The following is a 12,490-nucleotide window of genomic DNA, read 5'->3' as shown; positions in this document are numbered from 1 at the left end:
GTTGAGGTTCTGGTTCACCATTAGATTGTGAGTAAAATCTTGAAGGCTGACTGATCTTAGCTCCGATTTTCCTGAAATGCGCATGCGTGAGCTAGCTGCAGGTTTTCGTCTGCTTCGTTGTATGTCTTCTGTTTTATTGTTTTTCTTTGTCTTATCTAAGTCTTAACTTTTATTTATTTAACCATGTTGGATTCATATACTCCAGAGAGCAAATGCTGTCCATGAAAGTCAGAGGAGAACCTGGGATACGCGATCTCATCCCCATCGAGATCCAGCGGCGGTACAGAGGGAGCCAGGGAGGTGAACAAATGCAGGCCAAGCTAGCGGCTAGAGCCAACAGCCGCTGACGGGTCAGACCCTCGGTTCCCTCGGTCATCATGGGGAATGTGAACTCGCTGCCCAACAAGGTGGACGAACTGACGGCGCTGTGCAGGACTGAGCAGCGCTACAGGGAAACCAGCTTGTTGGTGTTCCGCGAGACGTGGCTGACGGACTTCATTCCCAATGCTAACATCAGACTGACCGGCTTTTCCTCCGTACAAGCGGACCGGGACACCGCCGGCAAGAAGAAGGGAGGTGGTCTGATCGTTTACACGAACAACAGATGGTGTCATCCAGGACATGTGACTGTGAAAACTACGATGTGCAACCTGGATCTGGGGCTAACATCTGTTAGCATCAGGCCCTACTACCTGGCGTGTGAATTTTCACACGTCATTGTCCTCACTGTCTACATCCCCCCACGTGCGGACCCAGAGATGGCACGAGAGACCATCTGTACGACCACCTCTGATCTTCGGACCCGGCACCCGGAGGCACTTGTAATCATCACGGGGGACTTTAACCACGTCACCCTGGACTCATCTCTCCCCACAATGACTCAGTGTGCGAACTGCCCCACTCGGAAGAACAGAACCATTGATCTGTTTTACACGAATGCCAAGGAGGCATACACCACCACCCCCCTCCCCCCACAAGGTAAATCTGACCACAACCTAGTGGGCCTTCAGCCCACCTACATCCCACTGGTGAAATGGCTGCCAGAAACAATCCAGCAGTTCAGGAGGTGGTCCCCGGAAGCAGAGGAGACGCTGAGGGACTGCTTCCAGACCACCAACTGGGATGTCATCATGGGCTCACATGGGGAGGACGTCAACGGGGCGGCCCAGTGTTTAATGGATTATATGAACTTCTGTGTGGACACCGTGATCCCTGTCAGGAGAGTCAGGTGTTACCCAAACAACAAACCCTGGGTAACCAAGGAGGTGAAGGCTGTCCTTAACAGGAAGAAGCGGGCATTCAGGAGTGGGAATGAGAAGGAGATGAGGGAGGCCCAGCAGGCAGTGAGACTCTGCCTGAGGGAGGCCAAGGACAACTATAGAAGGAAGCTGGAGAACCAGCTTGGGTGCAGCCAGGTGCGGGACGTCTGGAGTGGCATGAGGGCCATCACCGGATATGGAGAGGGCCGCAGTACAGTGGAGGGCAGCTCATGGAGCGAGCTGATGAACTTAACAGCTTTTTAATCGATTCAGCTCCCCACCACTCCATGCCCCTGTCCCCAGAGTTCCCCCAGCCCGGCTGACCTGACTCCACGTGCCTCCTTCTCCCCCTCTCCGTCCAGCTCACCTGCCTCCCCCTCTCTCTCTCCGTCCACCTCATCCATGTACCTCAGTCCAAATCCAGACCTTTCTCCCACCTCAACTGCAAGACCCTCCGGCCAAAGGGATCAACGTGCTACGCCTCCACACACGGCCATCACTGCGGAACAGGTGCGTTAAGGAGGCTTTGCCCAAGGAAGGTGACCAGACCAGACCAGGTCCCCCCAAGACTTCTCAAGGCCTGTGCTGCCAAACTGGGTGAACCCCTACACCAGGTGTTCGACCTCAGTCTCTGGCTGGGGAGGGTCCCGTCCCTATGGGACATCCTGCATCGTCCCTGTACCCAAGCGGAGATGACCTACAGAGCTCAACGGCTATCGACCAGTCGCTCTCACCTCGCACGTGATGAAGACCCTAGAGCGACTGGTCCTGGAGCTCAGGTGTAGGGCACGATGGACCCTCTCCAGTTTGCCTACCAGCCACAAGTTGGGGCTGACGACGCCGTCCTGTACCTCCTGAACCGGGCCCTCTCCTACTTGGATGTCGGGAGCTGTGCAGTGAGGGTGCTCTTTTTTGACTTCTCGAGTGCCTTCAACACCATCCAGCCCCAGCTTCTGCAAGAGAAATTTTCATCCATGGCTGTGGACCCCTATCTCGTGAGCTGGATCACTGTCTATCTAACCTTCGCCCAGCAGAGGAGCTCCTTCAGTGGCAGACTGCTGTAACCAAGCTTCTCCACTGAGAGACTCAGGACCTCCTTTGTGCATACCTGTCAATCAGTACATTTTTACCGTACAAAGTACGTTTTTTATGCAATTTAAGACGTTTACAGCGTAGAAGAAAATGTGTATGGAAAAATGCAGATTTGCCAATTATGGTTACCATCCGGTATGCACCGATATATCAAGAAACAGCAAATCAAACGAGTTCGCTGCAAAACGAGCGGTTTGATGCTACTGTGCGCATACGTGTGCCGCCTTGGTATTTCCCATTCCATCATTCCGATCACGTGTGAACAGAGCGAAAGCACAGTACAACATAGTTTTAAACTTTTTTTGGATACAATCATCAAGTCGCGATGTCCGAGCCTGAATTAAAACGCCGTAAGTTATATGGAAGAGGCAAACTTCACAAAGAGTGGGAGCAAATGTCAGGACAATACGAGGGATTGATACAAGCTTCAAAGAAAGGTGTGGAATATTCGTATTGTGTTGCTTGCAAAAAAGACGTGAAAATAGCTGCCTCCGGTTTCTATGATTTAAAGACGCATTTTGATACAAAGAGCCATGCCAAAAACATAGACGTCTCGAAAACCTATTGATCAATGGAAGTTCATTTTGCTCCTAAAAAAGAACCAGAACATTCCTCAACAGCTGCAGACGTGATGTTTTGCCAACAATTTTTCTTTTTGAAATATCTGTTCTTATTTAAATTTTTAATTTACAAGCATTATTAATGGATATTTTGGTTTAGTTGAATAAAAATTGTTCCAGTTTTTTTTTCTTCGAAATGTTTGTTTATAACTTTGTACAGTACAATGAGCTAGTCTAATATAAATTTGTACTAATTCTTTTTTTTAATTCTAATTTTTTTTTTGAATATGCTTCAGGAATTTGCCTGCAAGAGAACCAAGACCACCATGATAGTCAAAGGCTGCCTTGCCCCTGCCTTCACTGATCCGGTCATTGAAAAGTGCAGAACACAGCCTTTCACACTGATGATGGATGAAAGTAATGATCGCAACTGCCACAAACGACTTGTTATTCTGGCTCGTTTCATTGATGGGGAAGCTGTTGTGACCAGGCTTCTTGATCTTCCAGCCCTCAAGTCAGGAACTGCCTCATCAATTTTCCAAGTTGTGGAAGATTATGTCACAAGCAACAACATTCCATGTGGAAAAAATTCTAAAAACATTCTAAAATTCTAAAACATTGTCCTACTAGATGGCTCTCACTGGAAAAGGTGGTTGCCAGGACTATAAACCAACTGCCTGCCCTGAAAAGCTACTTTGCCAGCCACAAGGATGTTAAGAAAGCAGGTAAAGTAAAGACCATCAATGAGAGGCTGCAAGACCCAATGACAGATTTGGTGCTGCACTTCCTGTCCTTTGTCCTTCCGCAAATGAACAAATTCAACGTAATTTTCCATAATATTACTCATGTTATTAGGCTGTCAGAAAACTTTGAATGTAATGTTGATTTTGAACAATTGAAAGAGGAATGGGATGATCTGCAACTTATTCCCAAATCAAATACAGAGTACAGAAAGAGCATGGCGGAAGATACACTTGTTGCATATTTGCAAGTAAAGATGAACTATACTGACAAATGCTGTGACCTTGCCCCATCAAAAGATATGCTAGTTTCAGCAAAGAAAGCAACAGTAGCATACATCAAAGAGCACAGTAGTAGTTAAAAGCAATACTTGTTTACATAATTTATTAAGCACTTTGTGTACTTCGTTTGTATAGAAGAATATAATGAAACGTGTAAAATATCAAATTAAACTGTATAATAATAATGTCCAACTATGTACATAAATAAACGCATTTGGAAAAAAAATGGTGTAAGATTATTTTGTATTTTGTAAGGAAAAATACAAAGGTTTGTAAGGCCATGGAGCCTTGGAGGTTGACAGGTATGTTTGTGCCTTGTGCCATCAGGGGGCACAACCACTCTCTCAGAAGGAGGGGGGCCGAAGCCGCAGGGTCATCAAGGTCGACTGAGAAGGGATAGACTAGGGGGGCCTGGGATGCACTGTGGATGCACTGTGGGATACTTTGTGGGGTCCTTAGTGTCAATTTACAGCTCGGTTCATCCACGTGTTCTGATCCTACATCGTCTACATCTAATGCTTCTTTCTTCTTTCATGTTCCTATGCTTCTTTTTATGTTAGGTTCTTCTGTTTTTCTGTTGTTATAATTATGTCATTATGTTAACTATGTAATTTATGCAACATCTTTTAGCTGTGCCAATCATTGTTATGTGTATTTATTGTATCTTTCGTGAGCAGATGTCACCCTGAATTTCCCTTGGGATTATTAAAGTATGTATACTATCTATTTATCTATCTATCTATCTATCTATCTATCTATCTATCTATCTATCTATCTATCTATCTATCTATCTATCTATCTATCTATCTATCTATCTATCTATCTATCTATCCATCCATCTAGGATGCGGCAAAACTCAGACCAAACATTGGAGGTGAATTGGGAGCCCCGGTTAGAAAGCTCATTAGGGGAGCCCACGTAGGCAGAACACATGGAACAACATGACTTTAGTTGTTTCTTTGGTTGAAAGTATCTTGGGTATCAGTACGAGGTGAGTTGTTTGGAAAATCTGTCTATTGCAGGATGGCTGTTTTATTTTCAAAGACAGGTAACTTTGTGACAAAATCCAGAGAATATAGGACCAAGGACAAACAGGTATGGGTAATGGCTGGAAAAGACCAGAGGGCAAAGACATCTTGAGAGCGGTTGAGACAGGCAGCAACAAACTCATTTGTATCCACTTCCATGGAGGACACCCTAAATCCCTCCGTGGTCAATCCAGAGTTTATCTCACCCCTGGCTGACCGCACTGCAGGACCTGCAAACAGAGACTGGCAGGAAAAAACAGGTGGTCATTGGGGTAGTTGCAAGAATCAGTTTTACCTTGTCCTCCACTTCTCATCTTATGAACTGATAGAGGCAAATTGGCAAAATTACATTATCGGGCTGTGGTCTAAAAGAGTTTAATTGATACTCTCTGGAGAAGGCATTGGGCTTGATGTTCCTAGATCCTAGTTGATTAGACAAACAAAAATAAAAGTGGTTAAAAAAAAAGGGCCCACCTGGCTTGCCTGGAGTTTATTGTTTTTGTAGAATAAATGTATTCCAAGGTCTTGTTGTCCGTCCAGACTAGGAATGATTGTTCTGCCCCCTCAAACAGTTTCTTCACTCTTCAAGGGCCAGCTTTAATGGCCAGTTTGACCCCAGTTCTTAATGTTATAGTTCCTTTCTGCAGGCAAACGTTTGCAGGAAAGAAGCCACAGAGATGAATCTTCTGGTCCTTAGTGGGACAACACTACCTCCACCCCGATGTCAGAAGCGTCCACCTTAAAATAAAATCAACTACCTTTTATCCATGATCCATTTAAACTGGCTGGAGCTACAACAGAGAGACTCTAATAATATCACTCTTGCTGATCTTCCTTTTATAACCTCAACTCTTAAACTTGCTTCCAGAATACTTTGATTGCCTCCACCATGTCTGCTTGGTGGAAAACCCTTGATATTACTAGGTCCCAATTGCAACCTATACCTTGTCCCAACCCAGAGTTTGATAACAATAAAAGACCTCTCTATTTTAGCACATGGGCAGAGAAAGGGGTCACTCAGCTCCATCACCTTCTCCAAGACTATACAAACCTGTTCGAGCATTTTAAATAAGAAACGGAAATTTTCTCCAATATCTACATATAAGAAGAAGCAAGAAGCATTTCGAAGCTTCAGCCAACCTCACCTCCACCTGATTTACAACTACCTGAATTCATCAAATACATTATAAAGCTGCCCCCAAAACTTAAGAAAAATTTCTCAATTGGAAAGATAAAAGAGCCCTACTGTCCCCGCCTGTTCCGGTTGCAGTAAGTGTTTCCGTCATTTGTTTGACTGCCACATCTTGGTTTGTTGTTGTCACATAATCACTATTAATTATGTTATGTCATTTTAGAACTGTAGAGGAAGCTAATGTAGCTGCAAGAGGGCACAAGTCAGTGTCTTATTGTGCCGACCCAAAGCCCAGATAAATACAGAGGGTTGTGTCCGGAAGGGCATCTGACATAAAACCTTTGCCAAATCAATATGCAAATCGAATATATGACTTCCATACCGGATCGGTTGCGGCCCGGGTTAACAACGACCACCATCGGTGCTGTTCACCTACAGGGTGCTGGTGGAAATTGGACCACTCTTGGTCGAAAAAGGAGAGGAGGGATGTGTGTTCCTAGGAAGAGAGAGATTAGAAAACGCCAAGAGTATAGGACTGAGAGTAGGGACGTTGAATGTTGGAACTATGACATGAAAAGGTAGAGAGTTGGTTGACATGATGCAGAGGAGGAAGATAGACATACTTTGTGTCTGGGAGACCAGGTGGAAAGGTAGCAAGGCTAGAATTTCAGTCCTCTCACCTTTTCCACAAAGTTCATGGAGTTCTGTATATGGTAGGGGTAGTTATCCACTAGCGGGGCCAAGATGGTAGCAACATTGTCAAGCAACAGGCTTGGCAATGTTGTATGTGACTGAGTTTGCATGCATCAACTTAGTCACAGGGTACAGGTGATAGTAGGGCAGGCAGTTTATAGTTTCCTCCTTATGTAGCTTCTGTAGGCAGTCCACAACCTTCTTTTTGTTGCTGCTGGTTGGGTCTAATTCAGGGTCTCATAAGTTGTGCTGTCACTGAGTAGTGTTAGGGCTGCCTGAAGACTGTTATGGACCCAAATTGCAGGAGACAGGCGGATAAAAGTACAAAGAGTTTATTTACAAAAGAAAAACGCAGGAACACCAAAAAACAGTTGCAGGTAGCCTGGTGGTGGCAGGAGGCTGGCGCACCAGGAACAGGAGGCAATGAGGCACTGAACGAATGAGATGGAATTATCTGGCACTGTAGTGACAGTCAGGACAAGCTTTATAGTGAGGTTGATGATTGTTGAGTGGAACCTGGTGTGCCTCATTGTCCACGCCTGCTCCACTCACAAGCCCTGCAGGTCCTGGAAGGAGAAAAAAGGAAAACACAAAAACCGCCACAGAAAACCAAACCACAACAGTACCCCCCCCTTCTAACGGACGCCCCCTGGCGTCCTACCAGGCTTGTGTGGAAACAGCTCATAAAAATCAGACAACAACTTAGAGTCCAAAATCAAAGATCGCGATAACCGGGAGTGCTCCTCGGGGCCATACCCCTCCCAGTCCACAAGATACTGGTAGCCCCTGCCGCGCCTGAGAACATCCAAAATGCAGTTAACCATGTATGCTGGGTGACCATCAATGAGACGGGGGGGTGGGGGGGCATCAGCCAGAGGTTGTAGGGGACTGTCGACCACTGGCTTAAGCAGTGAAACGTAGAACATGGGGTGAACCTTGAGAGCTGCGGGAAGCTTCAGTCGGACGGCAATGGGGTTGATGATGCGCTCCACAGGGTATGGACCAATGAACCTGGGGGCCATTTTGCGTGAATCAGTCTGGAGGGGGAGATCCCGTGACGACAACCAGACTTGCTGACCAACCTTGTACTCCGGTGCAGGTGTACGATGACGGTCTGCAATCCGCCTGTTTCGGGCTGCCGTTCTCTCCAGAGCGGCCGTAGTTTCCTGCGAGACTCGGCGGGCTCGACGGAACTGGGCCTGGACCGAGGGAACTGCCACCTCGACCTCCTAGTTGGGGAATAGGGGAGGTTGAAATCCCCTGGATCACCATAAAAGGTGACATTCCTGTCGCAGAGCTGACCATGGAATTGTGAGAGTATTCCACCCATGGTAGGTGGGAGCACCAGGAGGCAGGGAGACGGGAAGCCACACACCACAAAGCCGATTCCAGGTCTTAATTGGCCCGCTCCGTTTGACCATTCGACTGTGGGTGGTACCCTGAAGACAGGCTGGTTGTGGTGCCCAAGGTGTAACAGAAAGCCTTCCATACCTGAGAGGTGAACTGTGGGCCTCTGTCCGACACAATGTCCTGAGGAATACCATGGAGGCGGAAAACATGCTGCACCAGTAAATTAGCTGTTTCCAGGGCTGATGGGAGCTTGGGTAGTGGAACAAAGTGAACTTCATTGGAAAAACGGTCTGCTATGGTGAGTATTGTGGTGTTACCCTCTGAAGGTGGGAGTCCAGTGACAAAGTCTGATGAGTGTTTTTTCCCTAAACAAAACTACTCCCCCTAGTCACCTAAATGATCAGATCCCTCGGGTCTCAGACCGAGGAGGAGGAGTTGCATCCATTTTTAATTCCTCGCTACAACACAGCCTTAAACCAAAAATGATCTTTAATTCATTTGAAAGTCTCAGTTTGAGCCTACTCCAGCCTATATTGTTTGTCATAAATTATTGTCCTCCTGGTCCACATAGTGACTTTCTTTTTGAATTTGCCGACTTCTTATCTAGTTTAAATCTTAAAAGTGATAATTGCTGGAGATTTCAGTATTCGCGTGGCTGACAGTAATGATAGTCTCAGTAGCGTATTAATGTTGTTACTGTACTCCATAGGCTTTAGTCAGTGTGTACAGGAATCTACTTACCAATTAAAGCATACTCTGGATTTAGTCCTGATTTATGGTATTTAAGTTGAAGAGGTACTCGTCTTTCCACAAAATCCTCTCCTCTCTGATCACTACCTGACAACTTTTAATATTTGGCTATTGTGCAATTCTCTTCCTGCCAAAAGTGTTTATACTTGACATTTATCAGATCAAGTTATTTCCCTAACTGAATTAATGTTAGTCCATGGATGGGGGGGACGCTCCAGCCCACCGATTTGTCGGGGGTAGTTATGCGGCCTTGCCCTGGCATGAGGTGGGGGCCACGGTGAGCATGCAGCCTGGATTTTGCCACCGCTTGATGCGGTGGCAAAAGCAGCAATGCAGAAAAAGTAGCTGAAGATAAGACAGCCACGGTTTTCTGTATTATATTAAATAATAATGTTTCATTGTTTGTAAGATTGATATAGATTTGTATTAGCCAAACATTATTGAAAATACAATTAATAAAGTGCAGTATTAAACTTTGAATGGATATCCTCGGTTTAGCCTGGGGACTAGTTCATATGACATACATCATTATTCAACGTAAGTCGCAGTTTACCTGTAACCAGTCCAGATAGACGGACTAATCTGATAAAGAGCAGGAAAACAAGCAGAATCCAGAATTCAGTCACAATTTGTACAGAAACAGGAAAATACGGTTAACACAAACAATCTGGCAAGGACCTAATGGCTAAGCAGAGAATGCAGTCATTTGAAAAAATTAGGACACCCCATTAAATAATCAGTTCTTTATTAAAATATGTTTGCATACCAATTTTCAAGCTTATTTTCTGGAGACAAAAACAACTAGTGATGAGTATTAAAATTTTAATTTTTGTTGTTTGATAGCAATTAAATCACTTTCTTTTTCAGAAATTAATAAAAACAAGCTTGGATTTTAATATGCATAGGTTTCTTAATAGATGATTATAACTCTTTCACATGAATGTCTGTAGAATTGAGACTAATTGGGAGATCATCAGCAGGTAGCTGAGACAACACGAGTGAAGATGATTGAATGCAGGGAAGTGGAGAAGGCTTTGAAATGCAGATGTTCAGACAGGAAAACACTAAAATGGGTAGAATTAAAGAATAAAGTAAGTTAATACAAAGAAACATTCACATATCCAAACATTCTTAGCCACCACAAAAGGGTGCCCAGTTCCAACACATATTCTGTAGAATAGAAAGGACGTAAAGAAACATCACATGACTTGCCACTGGCATGAGGGTCAGATGATATTGACTAAATACTTTTCTGTAAGAAAATTATTTGGTAAAGAAACATATGTTTAGTGTGATTTGCAAAATGTACAAACAGGCCAACAGTATTTGATACTTCAGGTAAATCAATCGATCAATCAATCAATCAAGCCATCAATGAATCCGTCAACCAACCAATCAGTTTTTATTTGTATGAGTGTATCCCAAAAATTACACGTTTGTCTCAGGAGGCTGCATCATCTGGTCAAACCGAATCTCCTCTTTCCTAAGATCCTCAATTCAGGATTTGTCCTCAGGTTGAACCTCGGATGCGGGTGCCCTCTTCCAGGATGGACAGATATGCAATAGATGCCATAAGGACAGAGCAGTTGAACAATAATCATTTCATACTTGTGAATTGAAAAAAATGAGAACAGCAGGAGATGACCGAGATGAATCTGCTTCCTCCAGTGGGAGTGAGCATTGAATGTCATTGTCGCCATCTAACCTGCAGAACAAGAAACCAGCAACAGAGAGTGAAACACAAAAAATGCACGAGTTAAAATGTCATCCTGTGTAGAAAAGCAGCCCCTGCTTTATCAATTATTTTTTAGAGTCACTTGTATAGTGATGTTTACTGTCCTTTCATGCTTCCTTTTATACTTTGTTTTGTACTGCCTGTTGTACTGCCTGTTGCACTGTGGGTCTGAGAGGACTGAAATTTAAGCAGTGCTATATATCGTCCATATATGGTACATTTGACGATAAAGTTGACTGACTTTTTTGACTTTGAAGGTGAGTTGCTGTGTAATAACCTTTTATTTCCTAAAACACAAGATGCTAGTTCTTTTCTGATTCAAGGGGAATACAAGTGAGGTGTAAACATGAAAAAAGTCCATAATGAATAACACAACCACAAACAGAGCTGAGTGAAGTCTTTACAACAATGAAACGATTCACCACTAGATGACATCATGACCAAACAAACTAACAATTCACCAGGCAGTTAATGACTTGGATAATCTCTTGATTATGTATGCAGTGAGATCTAATACTGTACAATGGTGAACCAGGTGGAAGTCTTTTTTTTAGTAGTGATTCATTACAGGATTTAATACTCAACTATTTCTGTACCAACACAACCAGACACATCATGTCTTCAATTTGATGGAGGGTCATCCCAAACTAAATGATGCCTGAGAAAACCACCCTTTTCACATGAAACGTCCTTTATATAGATTGCCTTGTAAATTCCAGCTAACTATTAAGCAAATTTTCATCCCTTCATGCATTAATTTCAGGGACAATATTGATCATCCATTCATCCATCCATTGTCTTAAAGGCAAAATGCCTGTAAACGTCGTGTCTGTTTTTCCGCCTCAAGGGTTACTGTGCCAATGTAATCAAACAAAACTTAAATATCATTAACAAATAAATACCAAAAGTACAAATGAATAAATGTCATCTCTTTGGTGTAACTTGTGTTTTTCAGAAAAATCCCCCAGTTCGCAGCATAGCAGCAGCTGTACTATATTCACATACAGTACAATAATAATATTTACTGTGGTAGACAGGCCATAGGGTTTCAGGTGGGGACTAAAAAATAATAACATGTTGTCATCCCATCAATAACTTATGTTGAAAGAAACAGGTATTTGGAAATATGAACTTAAAGATCTTTACTCCACTCATAAAAGAATATTTCACAGAATAGTGAAGGACAGGAAACAAAAGATCTTTGGTTTCAGACCAATGGTAAATGTTAAAACAACAGAGGTATTCCTTTATGCTTTAGGAAAATCTACATCACAGGTAAGATAGTGAATGTGTTTTGTGCTTCAAATAAATTAAGGAATTCCATTAAATCTGTAATTATATATCGTCTTCCTGGACCACATTCTTCCTTTCTAATCGAATCTTTTCAATTTTTATCTAATTTGCCTGTTACCAAAGATAGAGGGTTATAGTAATAGGAGATTTCAATAATCATTTTGACATTGTGAATGATAGTTTCTGCGTTGAGTTCATGTCTATACTAGACTCTCTGGATTCGTATAGGTAGTGGATGGTCCTACCCATAAGCAACACCACACCCTAGATCTTATTCTTTACCACGGTGTAGACATAGAGCACCTGACTCTTCTCCCACAAAACAACATCGTGTCAGATCATTCCCTAGTTACTATTGACTTTGCCCTAACCAGCATTGATCCACAAGATAAAGCCTTCCTGACGAGATCAATTTCTGATGCATTAAAAACTAAATTTACAGAGAAAAATCACTTCAGACCATGGAATCAACATGTTCCCTACTTTAGCGCTAGCCTAAATATTGAATTTCTCACAGACAGTGTGACAGACATCCTAAAAACAACTCTAGATAACATAGCTCTGTTAAAATAAAAT

Source organism: Antennarius striatus, chromosome 12, assembly GCF_040054535.1.
Source record: "Antennarius striatus isolate MH-2024 chromosome 12, ASM4005453v1, whole genome shotgun sequence".
NCBI lineage: Eukaryota > Metazoa > Chordata > Actinopteri > Lophiiformes > Antennariidae > Antennarius > Antennarius striatus.
Note: the sequence above shows the minus strand (reverse complement) of the source record.